Genomic DNA, 9,334 nt, shown 5'->3' with positions numbered 1-9,334 from the left:
TTTAAATATTAGATGATACATTCACTTATGAATATTACATAGTATATTCACTTGTAAATATTAGATGGTATATTCACTTATGAATATTAGATAATATTTTCATATCTGAATATTACATAGTATTACATGGTATATCACATGTGAATATTACATAGTATATTCATTTGTGAATATTAGATGATATATTCACTTATGAATATTACACAGTATATTTACATATGAATATTACACAATATATTCACATATGAATATTACACAATATATTCACATATGAATATTACAATGTATTTTTACAAATATATATAATTTTTATATGTTATTCATATATGAATAACATACATACTTGCATATTTGGTTTTTTGTTTTAATAATCATATATTGAGAAAACATATTCATATATGAATATAACGTGCTAATTTAGTTCATGCATTTCATCAAACAGTTGGAGTGCATACAATTTAACTTTTTTAAAAATGTTAGAAATATGATATTTGGACTATTTAAATCTACAAAAGAGTAGATTGATAGAGAATTATATGAAATTTTTCAAAAAAAAAAAAAAAAAACGATTTGATATTTTTCTAACCTCAATTTTCAAGTTTTATTTGATAATCGATGTTGAATGAATGATATGAAGTCGATTTTTGTTGATTATCGATGATGTTGATCTAATAACGCTGGGAGTATAATTAATCATAGATGTTGAAGATCTGATCGTATTCAAACACAATCGAAAGTTGAATTAAAAAAACCAAAAATGAATTTTTGTTGTTAACTGTTGAATCGTGTTGATTATTGACGAAGATCGATGATTGATTAGCACTGGATAATGTTGATTATGGTTTAATTGAAGAAATCTTGATGATTGTTGAAAGTTGAAGAAGAAATTTGGATGATGAATGATGAATGAGTTTGAACTACAGATACGTATTTGACATTGAAGGTTGTTCTCATATTTACAAGTTTGTCACAGTGTCTTTTTATGCTTGAATAAAATGAGTGGTTAGAATAATTCCTCCATTTTCAACCTTTTTTATTTTCTCAATTGAACGTCTTTCTCCCTCTCTCTCTCTATATATATATATATATATAAATAAACATTTAGCTTGAAATGTTGAATTTTAAGAAGTGCACTCTTAAAGCAGAGCATTTTACAACATCTTTAACATTACAACCAGGTAAATCTTATCCGGTCAGTATTTGAAAGAGTAAGATAATATTTTAACTTTTTAAACTTTGGTGATTGTTGCTAACCGTCTCGGAAGACCCGTTCAAATCGATTCTAGTATTATCCTTTTTATAAGCCACCCTCCCTTCTCACAGTTTCTATCATATTTCTCTATAAACCCTACTACCCTTGCTCCTAGCAATTACCGTCGATATCACAACGAATCACCGACGTTACTACAAGCCGTCGCGACCTCAGCCTTCGTTACTACCAGTCTCATCTTTTTCTCAATAATCCCTATTCGAAGCTGCTACTTCCTCCTTCATCGTTAGTTAACGCACTCATCACCACCAGAAAGAGATGGAAACCTGAAAAGATTTTCCAGTCGGTGTTTCTCTTAGCTATATGTTTATGTACAATCTTTATTGCATGGAATATTTTGAATAGATCCTTACATTTTGAATGATTTCAAAATTTTAAACAATTATGTTCAGTTTTATGGAACGATATGGGTTTGATCTGTTTCATTTGCAATTTGATTTTATCATTTTATGAATTGAGGATGTGATTAAGAAACTCAGAATCTGGTAAACAAAAGTCAATGGGTGAGATTTGACATTATAGGCAATCTTCTAATACCCTTTCTTATTTGTTTTTATTCGTTTCTAATAGATAAACAATGCATGCCAACTTTTTGTTCATCCTCATTACACTTATTAGTTAACATTTGGTGGTATTTAATTTGTAGGTGACAATGTGAATTGAAGGTTATTTGAGATGTACTTCCAGAAAAAGAAATCCAAGATTTTGACAGTTCTTCAGTGGTATGTCTTCTACCCCTCCCCCTCTCTTTCTCTCTAAATTAACAATGTGTTCTTTTCTCCTTTTTCCCATGTATCTTCTCTATACAGGGTTTTTAATTTTTTATTATTTGTTTTGATTAGGGCTTGACAAACACCAATGAATACTTATTATGCCTCTCTTTCTCCCTCTATGCAATAACTATGTGTGCCGGAAATGAAGGTAACAAAATAAATGTATATGGCTTCTTCTTCTTTTTTAGTACGTATAAACTGATTTGAGTTTCATTTTTGTTCTAATTTAGCCAATTATTCAAAGTTTCATCTTGATACATGCTTCCTGTTAATAAATGGAGTCCTTCAAGAAATTAAATGATTAAAACAATCTTATGGGTCTTAGTTCATGTCCCCTGCAAAGTCATTTGGAGTCTCTCTCTCTCTCTCTCTCTCTATATATATATATATATATATATATATATATATATATATATGTGTGTGTGTGTGTGTGTGTGTGTGGCATGACACACATGTTTGTGTGTTTTGTATGTTGTTTATGTGTGATATGAGTGGTTATATATTTGTTTGTGGCTATTTCTATGATTGGTCAAGAATTTTAAGTATGTTGCTAAATTTAGGTAAAAAATAAAGTAGATTACCCAAAATGGTGTGAGTGGTTTTACGTGTATGTGTGTCTTTGGTTGTATTCATATGGTTATGCCTGTGGTGTTTTTAATGTTCATAACACCAAAAAAGAGGAGGCCAACCACCTAAGCTTCTTCAACATTTCCAGATGAAAAATCCAACAAATAAACGTATACATCATCAAGGAAACCTTTAAAGCTCACAATAAAAATAAACCCTAAGGGAAAAATGGTCAAGTTGAATACCAAAAGTGTGCATGCCATCTAACTTGGTTTTCCAAAGCTTTTATAAAAGGCACAAATAACAAACGGATATGCCATAATTAACCTTGAAATCTACAGACCAAGTCAGGGGCAAAATGGTAGTTTTGTACTTTGTTTGTAGAAAAAGGCTTGAGGAATACACCTAAAAAACAACTGTCAAGGCTACAAAGAAGCTTACTTTTGAGTTTTTTTTTTAGTATATATATGAGGATATTACGTAAGCCAACTTTTGAGTTTTGTGTATCATATAAAGGATGTAAAAAAGTACCACGTTTTGGGGTATTGTTGTTATTGCAAACAATAAAGGGTTACATAAAGTCTTTTTTTAGTAACAATATATTTGATGGTTTTAACTTTAATTAATATGCATGACTGACATTGAATTTTATAATTCTATTTAATAAAACATAAGATAGTAGCTTATTGTATAAGTTTCATATGGCATGAATTTAACAATAATGTCCAACATGAAGATGACCATTCATGATGGCATTTGGCTCAAGTTGGTTGGATGTCATATGGATTTTACAAGTCTATCATAAATTTAAAGAAATGTTGTTTATCATTTTACAGTTCAAGTATAATTTTAATTTTATAGGAATAGAATATTGTTTAAGTTGAAGGTAAAATAAAATTAGTTTATTAGATAAAACATTAAAAAAAATTAAGAGATCAATATTGAATGCTTATTTTTTGAAAAATAAAAGAAGATAGCAGTGCAAGACAATATAGATAACAAGATTTTCCAAAAAAAATTATGTTGCATCCGAGCGCACGACAGTGGAATCATAAAAAACGTGGACTAATGTGAGGTTGTTTGGTTTCTTCTAATCCAACTGAAGTTCTAATCCAACTGAAGGGGAGTGGAACTACGTACTTTCATTGCATATTGGTGGCCTTATATGTTTTGAAGATCTCTACATTATCAACAATGGAAAACACTCAACTATTTATGTAAAAGAACTAATTTCTGGAAAAAAAATTATTCGCACATGTCGCTTGACACGGGTAAACGGCTTATGTGTGTGTATATATACTAGAAATGTTTTGAGGGTCGTGATAATCACAACCCACGAATAATTATTAGGTATCTTCTCCGGATTTTTCAAAAATTTATTGTTTAAATAACAAAAAATCTATAAGTGGTATTTTATAAATGGGTAGACTTTCAATATATAATGTCTTTATAAGAAAAAATAAAATTACAATGATGTGTGAACAAGTAAATCGTCATTAAAAATAATTATCTATTAATCAAATTCTTTGATCTCTTAAAATCTCCTATCTCATTCATGTGTATTTTGCTATTGTAAGAGTACATTAAAATCAAGTTTTCTAGTATTTTGCTATTACAAGAGTACATTAAAATCTAAGAAATAAAAACTGACAATCCTTTTCAAATGGGTTATTTAAGCATCTCAACACATAATCAAGAAACATTTAACTATAAAGAAATATTAAAAAAAAAGTCAGAATGTTTTGTATATGAGTAGATCAATAATGCCCTTAACCATTTGACATTGTCTTGTTTATTGGTGTGGTGCATACTTTTACTATCGAGATTATGTGAGGTTCTACATGGGTATCATACACTCTGTTGACTCATTGAGAAGAATCCTTAATTGTGGGTGATGTTACTATTGGGGTCTTTGGCATTCAATCATCTGACTATATCCATGGTTTAGTAAATATATCATTTGAGCATTCTAGTTCAATGTCTTAAATTTGTAACTAAATCATGGTTCATATCAAGCTCTAATATATAGTTGATAGCTCTAGGCCTAGTAGGTTGTTGGGTAGTTATCCTTATATGCTTACCTGCATAAAAAGTAAAAAACCAATAAGTACCGGTATCAATTGATGGTCATAATTTAAACTAAAATTGAAGCCAATTTGGTAAAACCAAACAACTTATTATTAATTCATGGAAAATGTAACAAAAAGCGGAAAGCATATTTAAGTCTTCTTGCCACCTTTGAAACAAAAGGTAAACAATGAAAATTTAAGCAATAGTGGTCTCTTATTAATACCTGATAAAACCATGAGTCATAATACATGTGATTTGTTAATATGGTAGGTCAGAAAGCCGAATAGAAGCCACAACGGTATATGTAGGAACACCGCCTAACCTAAAATGAGAATTGAAGGGCCTTTTCATGTCTAACAAGATATGCATTATAAACACAGAAAAAAGCCTTACGAGCCCATTGGTTGTGAAGTGTATGCAACAGGTTCTCCTCCATAATTAACAATTTAAGATCCTTTAACCTAAACTAAAACCATAAAATATTGGATGATCAATAGTAATTGAAGTGTGAGATTTTTAAGGAAAAGATTAAAAGGATTACGTTAATTAATGTACCAAGTAAAACTATCTCAGTAATACAACATCATGGCGAAACTCAAAACCCTAACGGGAAAATTAGGGGAAAAAAATTCAAAATTCGGAATTGTTTATATGAGATCAAGGAGAAATATTTTACCGGATTCAATCTTCGTCTTCCTTCCATCTGTTTCTTTTATATATCAGGCACGCCAAAACAGAAAAAAAAAAAAAAAAAAAAAAATTCATTTGGTAGAAAATCAATATAAGATGACATGTCAAAAATTGAGATCGCACTCATAAACAAAAAGAATATTAAAAACATTGTATATGAGTGGATTAGAGGGAGCGGTATTATGGAGAAAGAGGAGACCGGTATCCAAAATAGGGAGGGAAAAAAGAGGCGAACATAGCAGCCGTTTCTTGAACCTACGATGAAGTTCTTCAAGAAGTAAATCAACGGGGGGAAGTGATGGCATGGTGGGCAAGGGAAGAAGATACCAAGTAGAGGGTAAGTCGTCGTCAATTTTATTCTGCAAGATGAGGAGCGGTTGCATCGTAGGGGAGAAGTAAAGGGGAACCCGATACGGCACACCAGAGACAATGAAGTGTGTGAATCGACGTTGATGTCAATGGTGTCGTTTAGAAAGGAGGGGACGTGGCAATAAACGAAGGTTGTAAAATTGATTTTGACGGAACGAGAATAAAAAGGTTTATATATATATATATATATATATATATATATATATATATATATATATATATATATATATATATATATATATAGGTTTAGGTTCATTTGATACCATTCTAATTTTGTGAGACCGTGAGACCAAATCTAAAAATAATTTTAAAATGCAAAATAAATGGAAAAATCAAAAAATTCTTTTTTTAAATATTATTTTCGGAACTTGAATTAACTAAAAAAAATAAAAAAAAAATAAAAAAAATTCCGTTTTTTTTTTTTTTGAAAAATACGTGAAATATTCTAAATAGAATATTACACTGACATATTCTAAAAAATAATTTTAAAATGCAAAATAAATGGAAAAATCTAAAAAAAAAAATTTTAAATATTATTTTCGGAACTTGAATTAACTAAAAAAATTAAAAAAAAATTAAAAAAAATTCTATTTTTTTTTTAAAATACGTGAAATATTCTAAATAGAATATTACACTGTACATATTCTAAAAATAATTTTAAAATGCAAAATAAATGGAAAAATCAAAAAATTCTTTTTTTAAATATTATTTTCGGAACATGAATTAACTAAAAAAAAAAAATGCGTCTCACGGTCTCACAAAATATAGGTGGTCTCAAATGAACCTAACCATATATATATATATATATATATATATATATATATATATATATATATATATATATATATATATATATATATATATATATATATATATATATGTTTAGGTTTATGTGAGACGACCTAATATTGTGAGACCGTGAGACGCAATCTTAGCCATTAATTTGGTAGACAAAATTAGGGGTGTCAATTTATGATACGACACGACAAAAATACACGAAACGAAACGAAATCGGGACGAAATCAAAATTCGAATTCGTGTTCGTGTCGTTTTCGTGTCAAGATTAAAAGACACAATGTCGTGTCGTGTCGTGTTCGTGTTCATAAATCGACACGGAATTGACACGATTAAGCATGTGGTTGTCGTGTTTTTCGTGTTTGTCGTTTTTGTCGTGTTATATATTTGTAAGTATGAACGAAATACATTAATAGTTATGTAATATTATCTTTGTCGTGTCGTGTCGTGTTGCCGTGTTTTAATTGGTTTGTTTTCGTGTTAATGAAAAAAAAACACGACATCGTGTCGTGTCGTGTTCGTGTTATACAAAAACTTGTCGTGTCGTGTCGTATCAGACAAAAACACGACACGACTGCCCGATTTGACAGCCCTAGATAAAATAAAAAACATTTTTAAAATGCAAAATAAATAAAAATTTTCAATTTTTTTTCAAATATTATTTTCGGAATTTATATTTTCCAAATTTTTTAAAAAAAAAATTTAAAAAAATTTAAAAAAAATACTTTTTTTACATATTTTAGTAGAATAAATAAAATATTCTACATATCTGAAAAATATAGTATGTTATTCTAACATTGTAAAAATAACATTAGAATATTTATAGTGTAATATTCTATTAGAATATTTCATGTATTTTTCAAAAAAAAATAAAAACGGTAATTTTTGTTTATTTATTTATTAATTTTTTTAGGTAATTAAAGTTTTGAAAATAATAATTAAAAAAAAAAGAATTTTTGGATTTTTCTTTTTATTTTTATTTTTCCTTTTAAAAATATTTTTAGATTTAGTCTCACGGTCTCACAAAATTAACACGGTATCAAATGAATCTGAATATATATATATATATATATATATATATATATATATATATATATATATTATATATATATATATATATATATATATATATATATATATATATATATATATATATATATATATATATATATATATATATAGGTAGAGGTTCATTTGAGACCACCTATATTTTGTGAGACATGGGGACTAAATCTTAGCCTTTCATCAAATTTGATCTTGTGGCTTATAAAAAAAGGGGATTAACACTAATTAATCTAACTGATTAGTTAATTAGGGGCAGATTAGTCACTAAGTTAAATATAACATCACTACCAGATCTGATACACAATTAGCATAATATTCATGTCATCTTCAAGAACATCTTCATCTACCCTAATTCTTCTACCAAGATTATCGCTCCTATGTGATCAACATTCCTTAATTTTCTCATGTAATCGACCTTCAATCTCCTTAAATCATCACTTATTTCAACCATATCATCCTTTAATTTTTTAGATTGATTGATCGAAGAATGATTGTATCCTGTCTAAATCATAGCTTCTAAATTCATGATTTTTGTATTTTTCGAGTTCATATTCTTCATTCTTCTACATCTGCAATTGATAATCGAATTGATTGGGGTTGATTTCCATCTATCGCCATTTGGGGGTGATCATCAGATTGAGGCTATTTTCAACAACCATTCTTCTACATCTGCAATTGATAATTGAATTGAGTGGGGTCGATTTTTAGCACCATAATCATCCATTTTCAACAAAATAAGGTTAGTTTTTTTCGTTGATCTTCAATTTCAACAATTCTTCATCAAATCAGATTTGTTTAGTTGTTTTAGATCTATTTTGAGCACTTTCAAGATTCGATTTCTATTTATCACATTTATGTTTTGTACAATTTGTCAAGGTTTGACTTTGAGCACTTTTAAGGTTTGATTTTCAACACTTTTCGGGCAATGTGTTTTGTAAAATTGTCAAGGTATCCAAAGTACTTATTGTTATTCAACAAATTCACTTAAACTATACATGCATTCTACCTGTTTGATGAAAGTCCTAAATGAAAAAAGAGTCAGATGTATCACCCCTTCTCATGACTAAATTGTTCTTTAAGAATGAGTATATTTCCAAAATATGAGTCACAATTAGTGAAAACTATTGCATTGTTGACTACTTTTATTAAATTTAGCATAGTTTTGTTAAAAGTAACTTTTTAACTTATTCAAACACATAATGTTGGAGGTCTATTCAACATAGTTTGGTTTGTATATCTTCTTGTTAGCTTGCAGAAAAAGGGTTATACTAAAGAAAATAATTGTTTCTCTTATATCTGTTTCTAGAATATGATCGTTACTATAATTGTGTACAAAAGGTTTCTTCGAACACAAAAGGTTAGAGATGTCTCTTTGAACAATATTGATTGCTCTTATTGATGTGTAGTAACTGGTTGTACTCAAGAAACAATCATTAGATTCAGAGTATTTTTCTTATAAATGTTTGCATTATGTGTTTTATGATCAATTACATTACATACTACATTATTATGTTGTATCATTAATTACATTACTATAGCATGTTGACTTCATTTTGAAATATTTGTATAAACCGTACTTCATTCTAATAATTCTTTTATTTTTTGTTGCAGGTAATTTTAGCTAATGAATCCCCACTTGAATATTTCAAATTAGAAGTTTTTAACAAGTACTGAGATGAATGAATATCTAATAGATCTTACAATCATGTGACAAATTTTTTAAGGTTTTTGGTAT

General features: G+C 28.4%; 1 long non-coding RNA gene across 3 annotated transcripts; it reads left to right on the top strand.

The window, feature by feature from the left end:
* Positions 1-1,250: 1,250 nt before the first annotated feature.
* Positions 1,251-9,334, top strand: LOC145005563 (uncharacterized). 3 transcript variants are annotated; one of them, XR_013662618.1, is made up of 4 exons: positions 1,251-1,552; positions 1,917-1,992; positions 2,113-2,191; positions 2,274-2,367. It is a non-coding gene; the product is annotated as an uncharacterized LOC145005563 (long non-coding RNA). The 3 variants fall into 3 exon arrangements; XR_013662617.1 differs by lacking the exon at positions 2,274-2,367 and adding an exon at positions 9,211-9,334 and having other exon boundaries at positions 1,252-1,552; XR_013662616.1 differs by having other exon boundaries at positions 1,260-1,552; positions 2,113-2,367.

This window comes from Lactuca saligna, chromosome 7, assembly GCF_052625555.1.
Source record: "Lactuca saligna cultivar CGN05327 chromosome 7, ASM5262555v1, whole genome shotgun sequence".
In the NCBI taxonomy this organism is placed as follows: domain Eukaryota; kingdom Viridiplantae; phylum Streptophyta; class Magnoliopsida; order Asterales; family Asteraceae; genus Lactuca; species Lactuca saligna.
The sequence above is the reverse complement of the archived record's forward strand: the minus strand, read 5'-3'. Positions and strand labels throughout refer to the sequence as shown.